Raw genomic sequence first — 21,840 nt, 5'->3', positions numbered from 1 at the left:
TCAGTCAGGCCATGTACTGCAAGGGATGTCATACTTTTTAGGAGGCAAATTCCCATGATCACACAGCACCCTAGACACAGGGGATACTATATAAAAGTGACAATTGTAGGCAGTGAAAGGACAGGGTGGATAAATTCTGCTCCATCACACATATCACCCAAGAAGCCATGAGCAGACAACCCAGGATACCCCAGAGAGTCTGTTCTTCATATAGTTCTATTTATTGAGCACTCACTATGTGCAAAAAACTCTACTAAGAGCTTGGAAAGTTGGGACTCTTTGTACTGTCGGCTAGACTATTGTGTCAGCCTTCTCTCTGACCTCCCTTCCTCCTCTCTCGCCCCGCTCCAGTCTATTCTTCACTCCCCTGCCCGGCTCATCTTCCTGCAGAAACGATCTGGGCATGTCACTCCCCTTCTTAAACAACTCCAGTGGTTGCCTATCGACCTCCGCTCCAAATAAAAACTTCTCACTCTAGGCTTCAAGGCTCTCCATCACCTTGCCCCTTCCTACCTCTCCTCCCTTCTCCCTTTCTACTGCCCACCCCGCACGCTCCGCTCCTCTGCCGCCCACCTCCTCGCCGTCCCTCGGTCTCGCCTATCCCGCCGTCGACCCCCGGGCCACGTCCTCCCGCGGTCCCGGAACGCCCTCCCTCCTCACTTCCGCCAAACTGATTCTCTTCCCCTCTTCAAAACCCTACTTAAAACTCACCTCCTCCAAGAGGCCTTCCCAGACTGAGCTCCCCTTCTCCCTCTACTCCCTCTACCACCCCCCCTTCACCTCTCTGCAGCTTAACCCTCTTTTCCCCCCCTTTCCCTCTGCTCCTCCCCCTCTCCCTTCCCATCCCCTCGGCACTGTACTCGTCTGCTCAACTGTATATATTTTCATGACGCTATTTATTTTGTTAATGAAATGTACATCGCCTTGATTCTATTTAGTTGCCACTGTTTTTACGAGATGTTCTTCCCCTTGACTCTATTTATTGCCATTGCTCTTGTCTGTCGGTCTCCCCTGATTAGACCGTAAGCCCGTCAAACGGCAGGGACTGTTCTCTATCTGTTGCTGACTTGTTCATTCCAAGCGCTTAGTACAGTGCTCTGCACATAGTAAGCGCTCAATAAATACTATTGAATAATATACAATTACTATTTCTTAAATCACTAAACAGATCCTTGGAAAATAATAATAATCATATTTATAACTTACTATGAACCAAACACTGTGCTTCTAATTTTAGCACCATGGCCTAGAGGGTAAAGCATGGCCTGGTAGGCAGAGCATGCACCTGAGTTCTAATAGCTCCAACACTTGTCTGCTGTGTGACCTTGGGCAAGACACTTCACTTCTCTGTGCCTCAGTTCTCTCATCAGCAAAATGGGGATTCGGTACCTGTTCTCCCTCTCAATTAGATGGTGAGCCTCACGTGGGACCTGATCATCTTGTATCTATATCTACCCCAGCATTCAGTACAGTGCTTGACAAATAGTATGTGATTAACAAATACCACAATTATTATTATCACTCTTTGAAACACATTTCTCCAAATTCTAACTCTGAATGCCTAGTTAAGACTAAACAAAATTATATTCAACAATACTAGTTAGTTGAAAAAGAGATTTTATGTGATCTCCAAAATAAACTTCTCAAATCACGATTACTTAACATTATGTAAGCTCTGACAAACCTGAGGATGATAACAGCAAATTCATTCAATAGTATTTATTGAGCACTTACTATTCATTCATTCATTCAATAGTATTTATTGAGTGCTTACTATGTGCACAGCACTGTACTAAGCGCTTGGGATGAACAAGTCGGCAACAGATAGAGACAGTCCCTGCCATTTGACGGGCTTACAGTCTAATCGGGGGAGATGGACAGACGAGAACGATGGCGATAAATAGAGTCAAGGGGAAGAACATCTCGTAAAAACCGATGGCAACTAAATAGAATCGAGGCGATGTACAATTCATTAACAAAAATAAATAGGGTAATGGAAACATATACAGTTGAGCGGACGAGTACGGTGCTGTGGGGATGGGAAGGGAGAAGTGGAGGAGCAGAGGGAAAAGGGGAAAAAGAGGGTTTAGCTGCGGAGAGGTAAAGGGGGGTGGCAGAGGGAGTAGAGGGAGAAGAGGAGCTCAGTCTGGGAAGGCCTCTTGGAGGAGGTGAGTTTTAAGTAGGGTTTTGAAGAGGGGAAGAGAATCAGTTTGGCGGAAGTGAGGAGGGAGGGCGTTCCAGGACCGCAGGAGGACGTGGCCCGGGGGTCGACGGTGGGATAGGCGAGACCGAGGGACGGCGAGGAGGTGGGCGGCAGAGGAGCGGAGCATGCAGGGTGGGCGGTAGAAAGAGAGAAGGGAGGAGAGGTAGGAAGGGGCAAGGTAATGGAGAGTCTCGAAGCCTAGAGTGAGGAGTTTTTGTTTGGAGCGGAGGTTGATAGGCAACCACTGGAGGTGTTTAAGAAGGGGAGTGACATGCCCAGATCGTTTCTGCAGGAAGATGAGCCGGGCAGCGGAGTGAAGAAGAGACCGGAGCGGGGCGAGAGAGGAGGAAGGGAGGTCAGAGAGAAGGCTGACACAGTAGTCTAGCCGGGATATAAGGAGAGCCCGTAGCAGTAAGGTAGCCGTTTGGGTGGAGAGGAAAGGGTGGATCTTGGCGATATTGTAAAGGTGAAACCGGCAGGTCTCGGTAACGGATAGGATGCGTGGGGTGAACGAGAGAGACGAGTCAAGGATGACACCGAGATCGCGGGCCCGAGAGACGGGAAGGACGGTCGTGCCATCCACGGTGATAGGGAAGCCTGGGAGAGGACCGGGTTTGGGAGGGAAGATGAGGAGCTCAGTCTTGCTCAGTTTTAGGTGGCGGGCCGACATCCAGGTGGAGACGTCCTGGAGGCAGGAGGAGATGCGAGCCTGAAGGGAGGGGGAGAGGACGGGGCGGAGATGTAGATAATAATAATAATGTTGGTATTTGTTAAGCGCTTACTATGTGCCGAGCACTGTTCTAAGCGCTGGGGTAGACATAGGGGAATCAGGTTGTCCCACGTGGGGCTCACAGTCTTAATCCCCATTTTACAGATGAGGGAACTGAGGCACAGAGAAGTTAAGTGACTTGCCCACAGTCACACAGCCGACAAGTGGCAGAGCTGGGATTCGAACTCATGAGCCCTGACTCCAAAGCCCGTGCTCTTTCCACTGAGCCACGCTGTCATCTGCGTAGAGATGGTAGTCAAAGCCGTGAGAGCGAATGAGTTCACCGAGGGAGTGAGTGTAAATGGAGAACAGAAGAGGGCCAAGAACTGACCCTTGAGGAACTCCAACAGTTAAAGGATGGGAGGGGAAGGAGGCTCCGGTGAAGGAGACCGCGAATGACCGGCCAGAGAGGTAAGAGGAGAACCGGGAGAGGACGGAGTCCGTGAAGCCAAGGTGAGATAAGGTATGGAGGAGGAGGGGATGGTCGACAGTGTCAAAGGCAGCAGAGAGGTCAAGGAGGATTAGAATGGAGTAGGAGCCATCGGATTTGGCAAGAAGGAGGTCACGGGTGACCTTACAGAGCGCAGTCTCGGAAGAGTGGAGGGGACGGAAGCCAGATTGGAGGGGGTCCAGGAGAGAATGGGAGTTAAGGAATTCTAAGCATCGATTGTAGACGACTCGTTCTAGGATTTTGGAAAGGAAGGGTAGTAGGGAGATAGGGCGATAACTGGAGGGGTAAGTGGGGTCGAGAGCGGGTTTTTTTAGGATGGGGGAGACGTGGGCATGTTTGAAGGCAGAGGGGAAGGAGCCATTGGAGAGTGAGTGGTTAAAAATAGAAGTTAAGGAAGGGAGGAGGGCAGGGGCGATCGTTTTAATAAGGTGAGAGCAGATATATGTCATTCTCTCTCTCTCTCTCTATATATATATATATAAACATATATAACTCCAGGGCTAAATTGCCACCTAACCGAATCCCCATTTTACATCAATTTTTGTTCTCCTTGAGACACAGAGGAAACTGAGGCACAGAAAACTTAAGTGATTGTCCAACGTTACTCAACAGGCAAGTAGCAGAACCAGAATTAAAACACAGGTCTTCTGATTCCCAGCCTGTTTACTTTTCACCAAGCCACTCATGACCACTTAGGCAGATGAGAAACGTTGCCTACGCACTTTCAAAAACTGAATGGTTTAAATCGCAAGAAACAGAGGAGTGCAAAGAAAAATGTCATCCATTGCACAGTTTTAGGCAATGAAATCTCATGTCCTGGAATGTCTTTTAGTTATCTAACAAGATACAAGTACCAGCAAGTACTGTAGGTGATGAGTAGTTTTTCATTTTAAAGTCTGTAAACTGCACCTGCAAATTCCTATGTTCACTTCACACCTACTAAACAAACTATCAATTCACACAATGATCCTGAAATGTTATCACCATTTAATAGAAATTGAGATTCACAAAGTGATCCCCAGAACCCACACAAGTCCACAGCAACCATTTTAAAGCTTCATCTTTGCTATCTATCTTCACTATTTCACCTGGTTTTCCTTTTTTCTTACCAGAGACTTCCTGAGGTATGTGTGACCCAGGCTTGCCGTTGGTCTTCTTCACATGAACCCACTTAACTCTCTCGCACTCCCTGCTCAACTATCTTTTCTCAATTATGGTATCTGTTATGTGCTTACTATGTGCCAGCCACTGTACTAAGCACTGGGGTGGGTACAAGCAAATCAAGTTGGGCACAGTCCCTGTCCCATGTGGGGCTCAAAGTCTCAATCCCCATTTTTTATATGAGGTACCAGACACCATTTTTTATATGAGGTAACAGACACAGACAAGTAGAATGAATTGCCCAAGATCACACAGCAGACAAAAAGGCTCTGCCGGGATTAGAATCCATGACTTCCTGGCTGCCAGGTCCATGCCTTATCCATTATGTCATGTTTTCTTCGTCCCTTTTCTTTTCAAAAAAGAATAAGTCTTCACCTAATCTTTGGAGAGCTGGAGTTCCAATGACTTCTAAAACTCTACAGCCGGATTCCCAAAGGAATGTGACCTTTTCAGCTAGACTTGAAAATAAATGCAAAAATCAAAACAACCGACAATTCATTTCCTTCCGGCCTCTGTATCTTCCGCCCCCCAGAGACAAAGATCTAGTAGACAAATAAAATAATACTACTACTGTGATATTTGTGGTACCTTACTAAATGCCAAAGACTGTGCTAAACACTGGGCCAGACATACTATAATCAGGCCAGACACAGTCCCTGTTCTATTTGGGGCTCCCAGTCTGAAAGAGAGAGAACAGGTATTTATTCCACATTTTATAACAGAGCAATCTAAGGCAGAGAGAAATTAAAAGACTCCCCTAAAGTAACACAGGCGGTAAATGGCAGAGATGAGATGAGAACTCAGGTCCTCCGATTTCCACGAGGTCACTTTGTTTCTCTAATAGCCTCTTTAGATTGTCACATAGTGTAGGCCGAGTGGCTACTTGCAGGCTGCACTAGGCCAATCTAATCCTATCCTTGATGGTTGGAGTAGTTGAATATAATAATAATAATGGTAATTGTTAAGTGCTTACTATGCACCAAGCACTGTTCTAAGCACTGGGGGAGATACAAGTTAATCAGGTTAGACACAAAGTCCAGTGGAGACTCGTCACTTTAGGGATGAAGTAACTGAGGCCCAGAGAAGTTAAGCAACTTGTCCAAGGTCATGCAGCACACATGTGGTGGAACTGGGATTAGAACCCAGGTCCTTCTGATTACCAGGACCGTGGTCTGTCCAGTAAGTCATGAAGGGCCTTATGTAGCCATGAATCAGTTCACGGGTCCTGGGCCATGAAAAAATAATTATAACAACAATGATGGCATTTGTTAAGCACTTACTCTGTGCCAAACATTATTCTAAGTTCTGGGGTATATACAAGGTTATCAGGTTGCCCCACGTGGGGCTGACAAACCTAGTCAAGTCTGGACTGCGAGTGGCCTCAATGCAATCACCATCTTAGGGTCTTTGGGAGCTGAGTGGTGCTGCAAAGGAGCTTTGAGTTCCTTTGAGTTCAAAGTTCCTTTGAGTGGCAGAAAGTACACATCCCAGGGGCCTGTCAATTCTGTGATCCTCTAGACTCTAAGATCATTGTGGGCAGGAAATGTGTCTACCAATTCTCTTCTTTTGTACTCTCCCAAGTGCTTAGTACAGTGCTCGCACACAGCAAGTGCCCAATAAATGACTGAGTGATTGAAATGTCAATGGGTATGCTCTTAGAGGAAGACAAATACGCATCATGAAGGGCTCTTGAAGTTACTATAAACAGAAAACGCCACTTTGAGTGTGACAGTTGTCTGGGGTTAAAGCAATCTGTGACTGTGGACAAAATTATCAAACAGGTGACTTAGTATCCCAACTCTACTGTTAAGATACTGCATGACTCAACCAATCAATGGTATTAATTAAATGCTTACTATGTGCAGAGCAATGTACCAAGCACTTGGGGTAGTACAATAAAACAGAGTTAACAGACAGGTTCAGTCACAATACTCTGCCATAAAAAAGTTAAATAGCCACTATCAATCAGTAGTATTTATTGAGTGCTATGTGTTCAGCACTCAGTGCTTGATGCCTGGTGCTCTTTGGGCTTGGAGCTGTATAAACTCCCCTTCTACCTTCCCCTCTGCCACTCTGTCAAAAACAAAACATAAAAGAACTGAGTTGCTTCATCCTGTAATTACAATGTCCTCATTTCTTCATTCATCCTATATTTGTAATTGCTCTCTCAAAAAAGTAATGAATTTTTCCAGATATATATATATATATATGTTGGTATTTGTTAAGCGCTTACTATGTGCAGAGCACTGTTCTAAGCGCTGGGGTAAACACAGGGGAATCAGGTTGTCCCACGTAGGGCTCACAGTCTTAATCCCCATTTTACAGATGAGGGAACTGAGGCACAGAGAAGTTAAGTGACTTGCCCACAGTCACATATATGGGAATCAGGCTCCTCAAAACTGGCCAAACGAGGAAAAATGAAGAAAATGGACTAGTTTTCCATTCCCGTGTCCTCAAACCACTAAACTATCTGGCTACCTTTTTAAAAGTTTCTACAAAATCTTGGAAGCTTAAAGTGTTCTCTGACTACCTTTAGGCAGGTTCGACTCACATAACCTCTCAGCTCTCTCTCTCTCTCTCTCTCTCTCTCTCTCTCTCCCCCTCGCTTTACAGACATTTGCAGTCTAGCCTGGCAGCCACTCTTAAAAACATTTCTCCACAGCAAGTATGCATAAGAACGTTTTCTAATGACCATACCCCTTTGTCATTTGGGTTGAAGCAAGCCAGAACTAGACCAGAATGAAATCTTATTTAAACACACTCAAGAAACTAACAGCTGCCACCACCACATTTCATCCTATACATTTTGTTTGCTGTTTAGACGGTGCTAGATATTCCTCCAGAGCCCCTTTCCCCTTATTCTTACACTATTTTAATTTTTACTTCTTTATTTCCAACCACAGAGCGACCACTAAGGAGGACCCCAACCATTTATCAATCTTATTTGTTGAGTGCTTACTGTGTGCAGAACACTCTACTAAGCACTTGGGACAGTACAACAGAAATCTTCCCTGCCCATGATGAGCTTAAAGTCTAGAGGGGGGACAGACATTAATATCAATAAAATTAAAGATATGTACCTAAGTGCTGTGGGGCTGGGAGGGGCAATGAATCAAAAGAGCAAGTCAGGATGACACAGAAGGGAGTGGAAGAAAGGGAAGAACATATGAGTCGATATGAGTCTGAGTTGTGAAGAAACTGGACAACTGCACATCTTCAATGAAAAGTTGTGGGCAGGGAATGTGTCTGTTTATTGTTATACTATACTCTTCCTAGCGTTTAGCACAATGCTCTGCACATCGTAAGTGCTCAATAAATATGACTGAATAAATGAAAAGGGCATATAGAGGTACTAATCCAATGTAGTTTTGAATGAGGACCCACTTAATTTGCAATTTGTTTTTCTCAATCACAGTGTATTAACTGGATAAGGACACAGAGCAGTGTCTGCAATTCAGGAGAGCATGGACACCCACAGTTATCAATCAATGGTATTTACTGAGTGTTTATTGTATGCAAAGTACTGTATTAAACGCTTACAGAACTGCACTCAATTCTGTCTTAACGCACCTTTTCACAGCACCTCTTCACTGGAACAATCCTGGAGAATCGGAAAAGTCAGTTGATTTGTCCGCTAGACTGTAAATCCACTGTGGGCAGGGAATGTGTCTACTAATTATTTTACTGTACTCTCCCAAGTGTTTAGTGTAGTGCTCTGTTCATAGTAAGCACTCAGTAAATACCACTGATTATGATGATGAGTAGTCTAGAAATTGTAAATTAATTGATCAGTAAGCTTATTGTGGGCAGGGACCATATCTACCACTTCTGTTATACTGCACTCTTCCAAGCGTTCAGTACAGTGCTCTGCACACAGTAAGTGCTCAAAGACTGATTGATCAATGGTATTACTACAGGTTGAATGATTGATTAAATAGATGTCCAAATGTTATCGAGGCTGTCTAATCATTCTTCCTAAATTTTACATTTCACTTCATTTATTCTATTCAAATGAAAGACTATTAAAAGTATAGCACTAGGAGGCCAAAAATAATGCATAAAGAGAGGCATCATTTTTTATAGCTTTACTGACATTTTACATCTTAGTGCAAGCAATTATTTTGTGTTTCTAATATATACACAAATAAATCATAGTCAATTATTTTTTACCATCTCGCGACCAAGGTTTCATGTTAGCTTATTTTTGTTTTCTACTTTCCTAAATTTTTCCATGCACTTCTTCTCCTTCCCTCCCTTGACCTCAGGAAGAGAGAAAAGGAGGGTACTGCTTGCTTGGAACTCTCCTCCAATCAATCAATGGTATTTATTGAGCACTTACTGAGTACCAAGCATTTGGGAGAGTACAATACAAAAGAGGATCCCTGCCCTCAAGGAGTCTAATAATAATAATAATTATGGTATTTGTTAAGCACTTACTATGTGCCAAGCACCTTACTAAGCCCTGGGGTGGATAAAAGCAAATCGGGTTGGACATGGTCCCTGTCCCACAGAGGGCTCATAGTCTTCATCCCTATTTTACAGATCAGATAACAGAGGCACAGAGAAGTGAAATGGCTTGCCCAAGGCCACACAGCAGATAAGTAGGGGAGCCAGGATTAGTGATTAAATATTATAGAATTTAGAAATTAGAGGGGGAGACAGACATTAAACTACTTACAAATGGATCTGTACAAAAGTGCTTTGGGAATGGGGTGTGGAGCAGGGGGTGTGGTTGTCAGAGAAATGCTGACATGGTACCGATAGGAATCTGTGCAAAAAAGAAAATTTATTTTTGGCAAAGGAGAGATTTCATATGGTTTTTGAGGAGGGGAGAGCTCTAGGGGCTGGCAAATTTGAAGGGTGAATCAATCACATTTATTGAGTGCTTACAAAATGCAGAGAACTGTACTAATTGCCCCCTCCTACCTCACCTTGCTTCTCTCCTTCTACAACCCAGCCCACACACTTCGTTCCTTTAGTTCTCACCTTCTCATTCCTCCATCTCACCTGTCTCACTGCAGACCCCTGTCCCACATCCTACCACTGGCCTGGAACGCCCGCCCTCCTCCAATCCTCAAATTACTCTCCCCCACTTCAAAGCCTTACTGAAGGTACATTTCTTCCAAGAGGCCTTCTCAGACTAAGCCCCACTTTTCCTCAACTTCTACTCCCTTTTGCACCACCCTGACTTTCTCCCTTCGCTCTTCCTCCCTCCCAGTCCCAAGCACTTACGTCCATATCTGTAATTATATTTGTATTGATGTCTGTCTTCCCCCCTCTAGACTGTAAGCTCATTGTGGGCAGGAGATGCCACTTGTTCATTGTACTGTATTGTACTCTTCCAAGGGCTTAGTTCAGTTTTCTGCACAGAGTAAATGCTCAGTAAATATGATCGAATGAATGAATAAGCACTTGGGAAAGTACAACAGAATTAGCAGATGTGTTCCCTGCCCATAATGATCTTACAGTCTAGAGGGGGTGAAGGAGTTCCAGGGAAGGGAGAGGGAGTGAGCAAGAGGTTGAGAGCAGAAGAGATGAGAATGAGGTAGGATGAACGGATTATCTTGAGAAGACCAAATAGCCCAAGGCAGGATATTAGTAGTAGCAATAGCATTTCTTCGATGGGTACTGTGTACAGAGCCCTGGGAAAGAACACAGTGGTGGGAATCAGATCCAGTCCCTGGCCCTTAAGTGGCTCACAAACTATGAAAAGGGGAGGCTAGTGATAGACACAGAAGGAAGAGAAACCCATCTTTCCTTTTCTTCTTCTCCCTTCTGCATCGCCCTGACTTGCTCCCCTCACTGCCTCCCAGCCCCACAGCACTTATGTACATAGCTGTAATTTATTTATTCATACTCATGTCTGTCTCCTTCTCTAGGCTATAGGCTCACTGTGCACTATGAATGTGTCTATTTGTTATACTATACTCTCCTGGGCACTTAGTTCGGTGCTCTGCACACAGTAAGTGCTCAATAAATGCAATTGATTGAATGAATGAATGAAAGGAAAAACATTCCAAATAATCTTTCACTCCCTTCTATGTCGCCCTGACTTACTCCCATTGCTCTTCCCTGTTCCCAGCCCCACAACACTTATATCCATATCTGAAATTTTATTTATTTGTATTGATGTCTGTCTCCTCCTCCTCTAAACTAAAAGCTCATTGTTGGTAGGGAATGTTAACGTTTACTGTAGTATTGTACTTTCCCAAGTGCTTACTACAGTGCTGTGCACACAGTAAGCACTTAATGAATATGATTGGATGAATGAATCACTGAATGACACCAAAACCAAAAGCAGAAGGGTATATAGTGGCTCCCCTCTCAGGATTGCACCTTGAGAGTTTCTAGTACTTTACCAGTCTCAACTACAGGAGAGAAAGTCACGCAGAGGCCTGTCCAATTCATTCCTAGCTTGGGCAGTGGCTAGCGAGTGGAAGACAATCTGCTACAAGTCAAAACTCACCTGTGTTGGGCAGCAGCGGTATGGGAGAAAGTCGAGGGTGGAGTCTCAAATTTACTAAAAGAAGGCAATGGTAAACCACTTTTGTATTTTTACCAAGAAAACTCTATGGATACACTACCACACAATTGCAGATGGAGGTGGGGCGTTATGAGAGAGGTGTCCTTGGAGTCACTATGGATCGGAGAGGACTCGACAGCATAAGACAAGATATAGTGGCTATAGAAGGTTTAGGCTCCTCATGGTTCACAACTATAGTAACTGCCATCGCATTTACTGAGTGCTTACTGTGTGCAGGGCACTGTACTAAGCACTTGGAGAATAAAATACAGCAATAAACAGACATTCCCTGCCCACAATGAGCTTACAGTGTGTGGGGGGGAACTTCACTGCCTCAGTTACCTTATCTGTAGACTCTGAGACCCATGTGTCCAACCTGATTAACTTGTTTTTACCCCAGTGCTTAGTACAGTGTGAGGCACACAGTAAGCGCTTAACAAATACCGTAAAAGAAAAAATGGAGAACCAAGAGTAGGGCAGTGTCAGTGAAGCCCACTATCCTGTTGCTCCCACATCCAAAGTATCTCCCTATTTATCAATTTGGTGTGGTTGCTCTAACTCTCAGATAATCACTCTTAAAACTTGTAACAGCAAGTCACTTCAACAGGCCCCAGGAAAACACATAAGGGCCCGCGGTGTTTCACCAGAAGGGCAACGTGGCGGTCCAGTGGATAGGAGGTCAAGAAACCGCTGTGCCTGCTCATGTCCTTCCCACTGTGGTGGTGCAAGGCAACCAGGCTGCTTGGTGGGTGGAAGGTTGAGCGTGCCCACTGGCTGCCTGGGTGATGAGAGAAAAATGAGGAAGGTAGGAAGGCCGAGAAGCAAGTATGGCCTAGTAGAAAGAGCATGAGCCCAGGAGTCAGAAAGACCTGGGATCTAGTTCCAGCTCTGCCACTTGCCACTGTATAACCTTGGGCAAGTCACTTCACTTCTCTGGGCCTCAGTTACCTCATCTTGAAAATGGAGATTAAAACTGTGAGCCCCACATGGGACAGGAACTGTGTCCAACCTCATCACCCAGCACATAGAACTGTGCCTGGCATATAGTAAACCCTTAAGTGCCATTAAAAACAAAACAAAGGCCGCAGTTGATTGAGTACCTTGAAGACAAAATGGCAGCAGTTACTGCTTAATAAACAGGGGAATGGGTAACCACCTGAGTACTTACAGAGTAGAAAGGCATTTGCAGAATCATGTTTTTGAAAAATGATCTGGGTACCCAGGAGAAATATAGACTTGAAAGGGGAAGAATGGAGAAAGGGCATTCAGCAAGGAGGCTGATGAGAAGCAGTTTGGAATTGGTGGATAGAGCAGGGACCTGGGAGAAGGACCTGGGTTCTAATTCTGGCTCCACCACTTGTCTGCTGTGTGACCTTGGGCAAATCACAACTTCTCTGGGCCTCAAGTTACCTCATCTATAAAATGGGGATTAATGCTGTGAGACCCATGTGGGAAATGGACCGTGTCCAACCTGATTAGTTTGTATCTACCCCAAGAGCTTAGTAGAATGCCTGGCACACAGTAAGTGCTTAAAACATAAACTATAAAAAAATAAGCCTGGATATGACAAATGACTAGCCGAGCAAGTTGCTACGTGGATGGAGAGAACAGGGAGAATCTGGAAATTTTGTGGAGGAAAAAAAAAATGACAAGATTGGCGACAGTCTGAATATGGGAGTTGAAAGAAAGGGGAGAGTCATGGATACAGTCAAGCATAAAGATTTCAGAGAAGGATGATGGTGCTTTTTTTCAACTGTGATGGGAAAGTTAGTTGGATGAGAGAATTTGGGAGGGAAGATAAGGGATTCAGCTACAAATATATATGTGCATCCATTTTTTTAATAATTATAATGATAGCAGTAGATCAGATGGGTACAGTTTATAGATGTAAGCCTAGAGTATGAAATGAAGATATTGGAGATGTGTGAAATAGCTCAGTGGTTTAAAAGGCCAAAGTGGATAATTATTTTAAAATTGGAGTTGATCTGTTCTTCTCTTCCAAGTGCTGAGATGAGAATTCAGAAGGTATCATTTACCATGAACTACTCATTATCCACTCATTCTCACTGATATCCTTGAAATAAGCAACTAGCTCATTGGTTCAAAACATGTCACTAATTGTTGAAACTGACTTTTCAACTAAAATTACTCAGATTACATTTTAGGAAATTTAAGACTTTGGAGGCAGTGCACCACATTTTTCCAAGGAGTGCTTTAATAAAGCTCTGCTGACAATCTAAACCCTTGTTTTTCTGAAAAGCAAAGCTGTTTGTTAACTAATAACAGGAAGTGTGGCTATCAAAAATATGTACAGCTTTCCCAATTGGAATAAATGCTGTGATTTCAAAGTGAGTGCTAAGAAAGAATGGGAGGAGCCAAAATCACCTAAACCACAATTATCCTAGCTGTTAAAGAGGTATTATAATTCTTACTAAACTCAGTGGTCCTGTACTTACTAATGGCTATAATTCAGGTATCTGCAGTTCACTGACCATAGGCTTCATTTTTTCCTCCTACCTCGGAAATTTACTGACAAGGATGGTCACCTGAAAATTCAACATTTGCCTTTCAGGAACTGAAACGTACCAAGGGATCCATTCATTCAATTGTATTTATTGAGCATTTACTGTGTACAGGGCACTGTACTAAAAGCTTGGGAAAGTACAATACAGCAATAAAGCTTTCCTCAAATGGGGAATTGATGCTCACCTCTACAGTGGACAACAGCGAAGTAAAGTGAAAAGAGCAGAGGCTGAGAGTTAGAAGACCTGGGCTCTAATCCTGGCTCTGCCATTTGCCTGGTGTGTGAGTGACTTCGTGTAAGTCACATAACTTCTCTGAGCCTCATTTTCCTCATATATAAAATAGGGATTAAATGCCTGTTCTCCCTCTTACTTGGACTGTGAGCCCCATGTGGGACAGGGATTGGGTCTGGCCTAATTATCCTGTATCTACCCCAGTGCTTGGCATACATATTAGCTTGTATCTACCCCAGCGGTTATTACAGTGCCTGGCACATAGTAAGCCCTTAACCAATGTCATAAAAAGCCCTTAAATACTATTATGATGATTACTATTATTATTGGGCTGGGCAATGAACACTGGAGTTTTCAGATCATTTTCTAATAGCTGGAAAGCTGCTTCCCTTGAGCATGGTGGTCAGGGCTTGGTGGATTGACTGAGAAGCAGTGTGGCTTAGGGGATAAGGCACGGGCTTGGGAGTCAGAAGGACCTGGGTTTTAATCCCAGTTTGGTCACATGTCTGTTGTGTGAGCTTGGGCAAGTTACTTCACTTCTCTGTACCTCAGTTACCTCATCTGGAAAATGGGGATCAAGTCTGTGAGCTCCATGTGGGAGAGGGACTGTGTCCAACCTGATTAATTTGTATCTACCCCAGTGTTTAGAACAGTGCTTGGCACATAGTAAACACTGAAGAGGTACCATAATTATCATTGTTATTATTATTATTTGATGAAACTGAGGAAGCAGCCACTGGCCATTCTTAGCTGGAATTTTGCTAAAGTTGGGTAAAACAATGGGGAGAAAGCAAAACAGGGCCAAGCAGCGTGGCTCAGTGGAAAGAGCCTGGGCTTCAGAGTCAGAGGTCATGGGTTCGACTCTCGGCTCTGCCACTTGTCAGCTGTGTGGCTGTGGTCAAGTCATTTCACTTCTCTGTGCCTCAGTTACCTCACCTGTAAAATGGGGATTAACTGTGAGCCTCACGTGGGACAACATGATTACCCTGTATCTACCCCAGCGCTTAGAACAGTGCTCTGCACATAGTAAGTGCTTAACAAATACCAAGATTATTATTATTATTAAAAGTGTCACAGGGATAAATGTTCTCAACAACAAAACAGAGGGGCATGGGAAAATCAGGAAAAATACAACTAAACTCCCAGAACTGATTCAAACAGGATTGTTATCCAAACCTGCCTGAGATAATAATAATAATACTGGTATTTGTTAAGCGCTTAGTATGTGCCAAGCACTGCTCCAAGCGCTAAGGTAAATACAAGGTAATCAGATTGTTCCACATGGGGCTCACAGCCTCAATCTCATTTTACAGATGAGGTAACTAAGAAGTGACTTGCCCAGGGTCACACAGTAGATAAGTGGCAGAGCTGGGATTAGAACCCATGACCTCTGACTCCAAGCCAGGATTAAAACCCATGACCTCTGACTCCCAAGCCCATGCTCTTGCCACTAAGCCACGCTGTCTGAAACCGTAAAACAAGCTTAACCTATAACAATTAGACAGCTCACTACTTTAATTTTATAAAAAAGATAGAAAAATACAGGGCTATTCAAACTGCCTCCAATAAGTTTCGATAACAAAGAGGGTATTTGTTAAGCGCTTACTTTGTGGCAGATCCTGCTCTGAGCACTGAGGTAGATATAAGCACTGTGTTTTAAACACCTGATTAAATGCAATTAGAAACAGTCTCCGTTGCCCACAGGGTTCACAGTCTTTGGGGGAGGGAGCACAGGTATTAAATCAACATTTTACAGATGAGGAAACTGAGCCACAGAGAAGTGGATTGCTCAGGCTCACCCGGAAGGTAAGCAATGGAGCCTGGATTAGAACCCAGCTCTCCTGCCTCCCAATCTCGCGATTTTTCCACAAGCCTACGCTGCGTCTCAAAATCATCATTAGGATGCTATTTTCCCGTGTATATAGCATTTTGTTGATAACATAAGAGCTATCTAGACATTAAGAAAAATGACTTGTCTTAAGCTGTCGAGTCGCACCCCAAATGCCACTGGATTAGCAAAGCAATTAATACATGCCAAAATTCTTATTATTGCTATCAATAAAGTTGTGACACAGTCCCTGCCCACAAGGAGTTTACATTGAGGGAGAAAAATAGAAAACTATTTACAGTATGTCACGTTGCTCGCAGCAGTTGTGTGCTTGCAGAGGAATTAGACTGACTGTAAAGTGTGTTTATTCTCCTAAAACATTTATCACTTACCGGTTCAATAGACCTGACATTCTTTATCCTCCAGAGAAAAATAATTTTTATTACTAGTTTGTAACCTGGCCAGTTCTGTAATGAGACATTTATTTCAGAAGAAAATTTAGGAGCCCTTTCTAAGGCTTCAGTGCCTTTCCTAATGAAAAAAGAAAGGGTCAGGATGGTTGTGGACAATGCTCGGGAAATGTGTAAGAACAACAGTTTGAGGCTTTAGCATTTATTTGGTTTTTGTTATTTGGGGCTGAGAAAAAGTGTGTGTTTATGTGCAACTGCAGACTTTTCACTGCCATGGTTAACATCGTAAAATCATTTTTATAATACCTCCTCTCACTAATGAGCTTCTCAAAAATAATAACTTTAAATATGAGAACTCATCTACCATTATTTGGTGTCTAAAATCTAGCACTTCTAAGACAAAACAGATGGGAAAGAAAAAAAGTCTCATTAAGAGTTTTCCTGTACAGTTTTTTTAAAGGGATACAAGCCAGGCCCCAGTTACTACCTCAGACTCATCACATCCACCGAAAAAATATTCCAAACGTAGGGAGGGAAAAGAGAGGTTACTAGATCATGATGTCCTTTTTAATTTAAACTCCCCATACTTCAAACAAAATGTCTGAGGAGGCAGAGTAGTTTTTGGAAAAGACCATGGAGCATGGATTTGGGGGCTAGTTCTATCTCTCCCCTCTAGACTGAAAGCTCGTCGTTGGTAGGAATGTGTCTGTTCATTGCCATATTGTACTCTCTCAAGTGCTTAGTACAGTGTTCTGCACACAGTAAATGCTCAATAAATACAACTGACTTGCCTGCTGGGTGATTTAAGGGCAGTTCATGGAATCTGAGAAGAATTGTGGCTACTGAGAAGCAGTGAGGCCTAGTGGATAGAGTACGGGCCAGGGAGTCAGAAGGACCCGAGTTCTAATCCAAGCTCTGTCTCTTGAGGATTAAGTCGGTGAGACTCATGTGGATTAAGGACTGTGTCCAATCTAATTAGCTGTATCTAGCCAACATTTAGAATAATAGTGCCTGAACAAAGTAGGTGCTTAACAAAAACCATTTTTTAAAAAAACCCAAAAAATAGAATACCTCTCTGAGCTTCAGTTTCCTTTTCTATAAAACGAGAGACATATATCTCTTGCTCCACAATCAAAGGTATTTATTGAGCACTTACTGTGTGCAGAGCACTGTAGTAAGTGCTTGGGAGAGTACAATACAACAATAAGCAGACACATTCCCTGCCCACAATGAGCATACAGTTTAGAGGGGGAGACGGACATTAATTCCTCTTAGATTATGAACCCGATACTTTCTCCATCCTCAGAGACAGCGTGTTATAAAGACCTCTCAGATTGATGCTTCAGAAACAGCATTCACTTTCAGATTCACATTGAACCCCATCCTCTCTCAGCTGCAGTCGTGATGTCAGAAATCTATGTTTAAAGGCAGCTCCTAGGCTGGTGAAAAATTGATCTGAAGAAAACATTTTGGTACATTCTGCACTGACTGAGTAGTGTTGCTTTTCATTATTGTATCAAAATTCAAGACAATATTTCTCCCTAAAATAACTATGGTACCTATTAAATGCTTACTATATGCCAAGCGCTGTTCTAAGTGCTGGGGTAGATAAACATTATTAAGGTTGGACACAGTCCCAGTCCCACAAGGGGCTCACACTCTTAATCCCATTTTACAGACGCAGTAACTCAGGCCAGAGAAATTAAGTGATTTGACCAAGGTCACACAGCACACCTGTGGTGGAGCTGAGATCAGAACCCAAGTCCTTCTGAGTCCCAGGCCCAGTGCTCTATCCACTAAGACACATTACTCCTCTTACACAGTTTCTCTAAAACAGTTTTCCAATTTAATAATAATGCAATGATTCTTTTGAGGGAGAAAAGGAGGGAGGAGGAGAATTCCAAGTGTGAGCCTAGCAGTATGTCAAGATAGAGGAAAGACTGCTCAGTGATACTAAGTACCAGAAGTAAGAACTGATCAAGTGGGCTGGGCTTGGCCAGGAACATCCTCTCCCAACGTGGGCTCAGATGTTTCACTTCTTCAACCTCCCAAGTGCTTTACTACAGTGGTCTGCACAGTGTGTTCCCAAATGCTCACTGTTGACTCTTGACTACACACATTCATCAATAGAGGTAATGGGAGTTAGGAGGATATAAGGTGGTTCATAACTTGCTTTAAATGTTCCACAGTTGCTGTTTTTGAAGCATTCATAATTCAAGGAATTGACTCACTGGAAATAACAGTTGAGACTCTTCCACTATAAAACTGTTGTCGGGTGGTTTGCCTTTCCTATTACATGATGTCTACACTATAAGCTCCTTGTGGGCAGGTAACTTTTTTTTAATGGTATTTATTAACCAATGGTATTTATTGAGCGCTTACTATGTACAGAGTACCGTACTAAGTGCTTACAAGAGTACAATACAACACAATGAGCAGACACGTTCCCTACCCATAATGAGCTTACAGTCTAGAGGACGAGCTTACAGCCTAGCACTTACAATGTGCCAGACACTGTACCAGGTGCTGGGGGATAGATAGAAGCGAATCAAGCTGGACACAGTCCACATCTATCTGCCCATCTACCAACTCTGTTATACTGTACTCTCCCAAGCGCATAGTACAGTGCTCTTCTAGACTGCAGCCCATTGTGGACAGGGATTGTCTGTATTTGTTGCTGAACTGTACTTCCCAAGCACTTAGTACAGAGCTCTGCACACAGTAAGAGCTCAATAAATATGACTGAATGAATGAATCCTCTGCACACAGTAAGTATTCAAATGACTGACTGACTGATGGATGTCTCCTCTAATAATAATGTGTCCTGCTTCTATGAGGGTGATTAAAATTAAGACACCCACCAGTGCTGGGGGGCAAAATTAACACCCCACCACTCCCCCGGAGTCAAGTGTCTGCGCTTGCTCTGGGATGAGCCTGGATAGATGGGGCAACCTCCACTCTCCAACCCACTAGTGAGGGAAGGGAGCCTGGAAACACCTTGGAAACACTGAGGCAGCTGTGACACACTGTAACTAAAGCTTGGGTCTGTGAGTCAGAGGACCTGGGTTTTAATCCCAGTTCTGCCACTTGATGTTGTGTGACCTTGGGCAAGTCATTTCAATTCTCTGTGCCTCAGTTACCTCATCTGTAACATCACATGGGAGGGATTGAGAAATTCCCCAAGGACTGTTTCAGTGATTCCAAATGGGGAAACTCTAAGCAAAGGGAAGAGAAAATGAGCACTATGTTGGATTAAGACTGTGAGTTCCATGTGGGACAGAGATTGTGCCTGAGCTGATTACCTTGTATCTACCCCAGGGCTTAGAACAGAGCTTTGCAAGTACTATTACATTATTATTACTATTATTATTACTATGGAATTTAAGTGCTTAATATGTGCCAGGCACTGTTTTAAGCACTGGGATAGACAAAAGATAATAATAATAATAATGATGGCATTTGTTAAGCACTTACTATGTGCAGAGCACTGTTCTAAGTGCTGGGGTATACAAGGTAATCAGGTTGTCCCACATGAGTCTCACAATCTTCATCCCCATTTCACAGATGAGGTAACTGAGGCACAAAGAGGTTAAGTGACTTGCCCACAGCCACACAGCTGTCAAGTGGCAGAGCTGGGATTCGAACCCATGACCTCTGGCTCCCAAGCCCATGCTCTTTCCACTGAACCACGCTGCTTCTCTTATAAGATAATCAGGTAGGACACAGTCCCTGTCCCACATAGGGCTCACAATCATAATCCCTGCTTCACAGATGAGGAAACTGAAGGCACAGATAAATTAAGTGACTTGTCCAAGGTCACCCAGCAGACAAGTGGCAGAGACAATATTAGAACGCATGACCTGCTATACTCCCAGGACCGTGCTCTATTCACCAGCCAAGCTGTTATGATTATTCTTCTTATTATTATTATTAAACTAAGGACTGTCTGCCTGGAGTTGGGAAGAGCTTAAAAATGCCTTTCCCCTCCCCACAACTTAACTCCATTGTTTGCATAGTGTCAACCTGAATGGTTCAACTTTTAAACGTGTCCCTGTTGTTTGTGCTTTACTTTTTGTTACAGTATATCTCCATTGCTTTTCCCTGTAAAACCTGGTGCTCTATAGAGCACCTAGCACAAGGTAAACCTTTAACAACATTGTTTCTCCTCCATTACTTAAGCTGATCTGTTTTGGCTGCTGTTTTCCCATCATCCATGGCCATGTGAGAGCATCAGGGAATTGCTTTCTGTCTAAAAGCATTTTCTCTGTTCCCTTTGTTTAGAGTTTCCCCATTTCAAATCACCATACAACAGTCCTTAGGGAATTTCTCAATCCCTCCCTTGTGATGTGACAGGCATTGCTTCACTGTTGGACTGGCTACATTCCAGGGCCTTATTATTTGTTCTCTTGTCCTGCCATGGTTTACTCCTGACCTGGAGGTATTAGCAGTGGAACTCCTCTAGAAGTTGGATGTAGTAAAGCCAGGTCTTACAGCCATGGACACATGGGTACTGTAATTACCATGCAGACTTTCACTTAATTAAACATTGCTGCCACGTTAGCAGAATACCATCGTTCTCCTACAGGACATATAGCCGTTTTTTATGGTATTTGTTAATGGTGATGGTATTTGTTAAGTGCTTACTATGTGCCAAGCGCTGGGGTGGTTAAAAGGTAATCAGGTTGTCCCAAGTAAGGGCTAAATGATGATGGTATTTGTTAAGCGCTTACTATGGGCCAAGCACTGGGGTGGTTAAAAGGTAATCAGGTTGTCCCAAGTGAGGGCTATCCAAGACAGGGGCTGTGTCCAACCTGATTATGTGGAATCTATCCCAGAGCTTAGTACAATGCTTTGCATAGGGTAACAAATGCCTTATTATTATTTAGTTCTTACAATGGCTCTTTGGGTCTAAAGCATGCAGCGTTTATATTTCCCAAGAAGACCAGTACAATCCTATGCAAGGTTCTAACTGGCCAAGAGAAATGGTAGCTTACTTCAAAACAAACTCGAAGGCACCAAATTTAGAACCAACTTGGTGGGAGGTCAAATACACAGAAGATGGGAATAAAACAAGGCCACTGTTTTCAGCAAGAGCTTTCCAGCTCTCAAGTGAGATAGATAAGCCTGCCTCCTGCTGTTTAGCATGAAGAGATTTGAGGACAAGGAAATCTGGATCCTTGCGGGTAGCACTGTGATTCTTTTGCTCTGGACAGAAACCCTAATTCTGTATCTCTATTTCCGAAGAAATTTAGCATTCAGATTAGAGCAAGGAGCAGTAGCATCCCTCAGAGATGACAGACAGGTGAAAGAACAGCAGGTGGGGAAGAAACTGTAGTGTGTTCATGGGGAAAGGCTGCCGCTAAATTACAGATGTAACCAATCAGTCATTGGTATTTATGGAGCACTTACTGTGTGCAGAGCACTGTACTAAGTGCTTGGGAGAGTACAACACAATAGAATTGGGAGACACATCCTCTGCTCACATGGAGCTTAGAGTCTAACGGGGTGACAGATGTCAATATAAATAATTTATGGATATGTATCAAAAACCAGAACAGGCTGAACGAAGATATATAATAAAAAATAGCACAAACTTACCGGGATGAATAACTCATTTAATAATTGGATATATTGATATTTACTGAGCCCTTACTGGGTGGGGGGCACTATATAGGCACCTGGGAACAAATAATACAACAGAGTTGGTAGATGTGATCCCTGCCGACAATGAGGTTACAA

General features: G+C 43.5%; 1 protein-coding gene and 1 non-coding gene across 5 annotated transcripts in view; one reads left to right on the top strand and one right to left on the bottom strand.

Annotated features, from left to right (window-relative positions):
- The window catches only part of FNDC3B (fibronectin type III domain containing 3B), a 418,267-nt gene that overhangs the window by 198,421 nt on the left and 198,006 nt on the right, over positions 1–21,840 (bottom strand). The gene's annotated exons all lie outside the window — the stretch shown is intronic.
- LOC114816653 lies at positions 10,903–11,040 on the top strand. The gene has a single exon (XR_003764449.1). It is a non-coding gene; the product is annotated as a small nucleolar RNA SNORA7 (small nucleolar RNA).

The sequence above is a fragment of the Ornithorhynchus anatinus genome, chromosome 1 (assembly GCF_004115215.2).
Source record: "Ornithorhynchus anatinus isolate Pmale09 chromosome 1, mOrnAna1.pri.v4, whole genome shotgun sequence".
Lineage (NCBI taxonomy): Eukaryota > Metazoa > Chordata > Mammalia > Monotremata > Ornithorhynchidae > Ornithorhynchus > Ornithorhynchus anatinus.
Note: the sequence above shows the minus strand (reverse complement) of the source record. Positions and strands in the feature narration are given on the sequence as shown.